The 3220-nt window shown below is 42.1% G+C and overlaps 1 protein-coding gene across 1 annotated transcript in view; it reads left to right on the forward strand.

Moving 5' to 3' along the window:
* Positions 1-3220, forward strand: part of LOC103778378 (collagen alpha-1(XXII) chain-like) — a gene marked incomplete at its 3' end in the record, with an annotated part of 106830 nt that overhangs the window by 70126 nt on the left and 33484 nt on the right. The gene's annotated exons all lie outside the window — the stretch shown is intronic.

Consider the following 3220-nt stretch of genomic DNA (forward strand, 5'->3'; position numbering starts at 1 on the left):
AAGGGTTAGCCACGATCTGTTAGCCTTAGCAAGCTTGTCTGAGTCAGGGTGTTAAACACAGGCCACTTTCCTCAGTATTCTTCTGCCTAGATGACAGGGTAGGAGAATGGTTGTGTTGTCTGCTTCAAGTTTCACAATGCAGCCTCTATTTTATCCTGCCTATTCAGCAAGCTTCTTCTGTATGCACGTGTGCATTCAGCATACACACATTTTCCTCCTGTGTTTGGTTACAAATGGAGCTGTGAGACAGTTGACTTAAAGGGAGCACTTGTCCTGGAAGAAAATAAAGATTTGCTACATTGGTGAAGAGGTAGAAAGTTGGTGGTTCCCAGGTTAACCATCTGTGTGATTAAAAAGATGCTTGGGAGCAATTTGTGTTCAAAACTATTTCCATCTGAATCATTTCTGCAAATCTGGTCACTGAATTTATATCTGTTTCATGAATAAATGAATTGCACTCCAGGAAAACTTACTCAGTTATTATGAAACACTGTGGGAGAGGAGAGGAGGAATCTCTGTATCTTGGAAGGTCAGACATCCTCAACAATGTGTGGTGGGGTTTTTGGCAAGGCTTGGTGTGCTGTCTGCAGGGAGAAATTTTGGATGATGAGGAGATGTGTTTCAGAGTGTGTTTTCTTCTGGCATGAAAGAGCGTGGACACATTAATGCTCAGATGCACCTGACTGAAGCTGCAGCAAATGTTTCTTTGTGCTTCCACACGTATATAAATAGAAAATTTCTATTTTGATCTGGGACAGCTTAAATAATGGTTGGCTGTTCTGAAGAACAGCAGGGCCATGGCTGTTGTCAGGAGGCTGCAGAAGGACAATGATGATAAAATAAAAGAATCCTGTAGCAACATCCCTCTGTCTTTCACTAATTTGACAAGGTCTGACTCAATTACAAAGTTGAAATCTTTGCTTAAATAACTGGGATCCAAGGAATATTTAGGTAGGCTGCATTATCCTTGAGAATTATCCAGAAATATTTTACAGACTGATGATGAGAAATGCCCTGTGAGAGGCTATGTGGCCATGTAAGAACCCAGGAGAGCAGCTGGTTCAGCTGTAGCAGAACAGCACACAACTGGTGGGAGTCACCTGAGAAACGAGTCCCACCAGGGGACACTAACAGGGAGAGAGGCCAGTAATAAAAACCCAAAACACCTCCCTGTGCCCCAAAATGCAGGTCTTTGGAGAGGCTGACAAAGGCAGGAGGAGTGTGATGTTCCTCGAATTTGAGATACTTTGGGGTTTAGTTTTGTTCTGTTTTTCCCAGACTAGTAGTAGCTGGTGGCTTTTTCACTTACCTGTCTGGGAGCTCTGTTGTTGTCCACATCGTAGAGGTGGCATTGCTTACCTGCATTGAGAAGTTCCTGAATTCTGGTGTATTAAACATTCCTTAGCAGGATATATTTGTTTTCCTCTAAATTAAAGAAGAATTTCAATGTACTTCAAGTGACTTAAAAGAGATGGTTTTTTTCACTCACCTGTCTGGGAGCTCTGTTGTCCACATCATAGAGGTGGCATTGCTTACCTGCACTGAGAAGTTTCTGAAGTCTGGTGTATTAAACATTCCTTAGCAGGATATATTTGTTTTCCTCTAAATTAAAGAAGAATTTCAATGTACTTCAAGTGACTTAAAAGAGATGGTTGCATAAAAATTTTTATGAATTTTGCCACAGCCTGTTTGAAGTGACCATGATGTTGTTTTTGCATATGTGCTACTTGCTCTGTGAGGGTCCTTTGAGTTTCTTCTCTGAGTTAAAGAAAGAAACTTTCATATTTACTGTATTCCAAAAGCCTATTCATCTGGGGAAAAGAAAGCATGATCCTGGCCAGTGTTTCTGTGTCTGGTGCAACTAAGCACATTTGGGGGGGGCATAGATCAGGATAAATTGATAAGAACCACAAAATTGAATTAAACATGGGGAAATTTGGGGAGTGCAAGGGCCATTGGGTTATTGCTGCTGTGGTACTGGAGGGTCCTGCTCCAGGTCTGAGACTTTTTCAGCTTTGTGCCATGGAACAGTGGACTTCTGCACCAAAGTCCAAAGTGCCTAAATCCCCTACATGCAAGACAAGGACATTTTATTTGTTAGTGATGGACAGGGAGCTCAGCATGGCAGATTTCTGGGAGATACCTTTTGGGTGAGAATCATGCAGGAGCTCGGGAGAGGTGTGTGGGCAGAGCCCTCTGCTCTCCAGCAGCTCGTGGTGCTATACCAAAGTGCCTAAACCCCCTACATGCAAGACAAGGACATTTAATTTGTTAATGATGGACAGGGAGCTCAGCACGGCAGATTTCTGGGAGATACCTTTGGGTGAGAATCATGCAGGAGCTTGGGAGAGGTGTGTGGGCAGAGCTCTCTGCTCTCCAGCAGCTCGTGGTGCTACAGGAGCTGAAGGAACTGGTGACAACACTGCACATAGCCTTAAACTCATCTTGGTAATGGGCATATCCTCAGCTGGTCCTTCTTCCAGTTTTGTGAGTGCAGAGCAGTAAGTGAAAATGATTTGCAGGTATTTTTTTCTGCACTTCCAGGTTTTGGCACCACTTTTAGCTCTGTATTCCGTGACTATTTATGAAATGATGCGTTTATCACTTTGCCCCTTATTCTTTTTAGGAGACAAGTGAAAAAAAAGTTTTGCTTGGGTTTTGATTGACCTTTTTTCTCTTTTCCTCCCTATGTTTTTGCTTCTCCAGTTTTCATTCCTCTATCCATCACAATTTGTATGTTTTCAACTGTTATTTTTCTGTCTTCCCTTCCCTCTCTTCCACTGGAGCAAGTGTAGCACCCTACTGCAAGGGAAGGGAGGATTTAGCTGGTCATAAAAGTTTGTTGTGAACAAAAACAATGGGATTTGAATTTCTTTTAAAAATGGTTCTAAAATCTTGACAATATCTACAGGTTTATTTTTTCCATATTTTTGATGTGCACCCTCTAGGTCTTATGCAAACCACCTTTCCAAGTAACGAGGATTTTTGAAGTACCTCACAAAAGGAAGCTTTCTGCCTTTCCAGTGCACTCTGAAGGTTTCTAGCAGTATTTTCATATTGAAAAATAGAAGATAAAATCAATCTGAGAGCTTGGATATTCAAGTCAGTACAAATGCAATGTGGTACATTCAGTCCTTACATCAGGAGCTGAAGTCCTGGCCATAGAGGCTGGTGGGACCAGAAGTGTCCCAAATTTCAGTCAAACCCTTGTAGCATTCCT

The sequence above is a fragment of the Merops nubicus genome, unplaced genomic scaffold (genome assembly GCF_000691845.1).
Source record: "Merops nubicus isolate BGI_N331 unplaced genomic scaffold, ASM69184v1 scaffold9928, whole genome shotgun sequence".
NCBI lineage: Eukaryota > Metazoa > Chordata > Aves > Coraciiformes > Meropidae > Merops > Merops nubicus.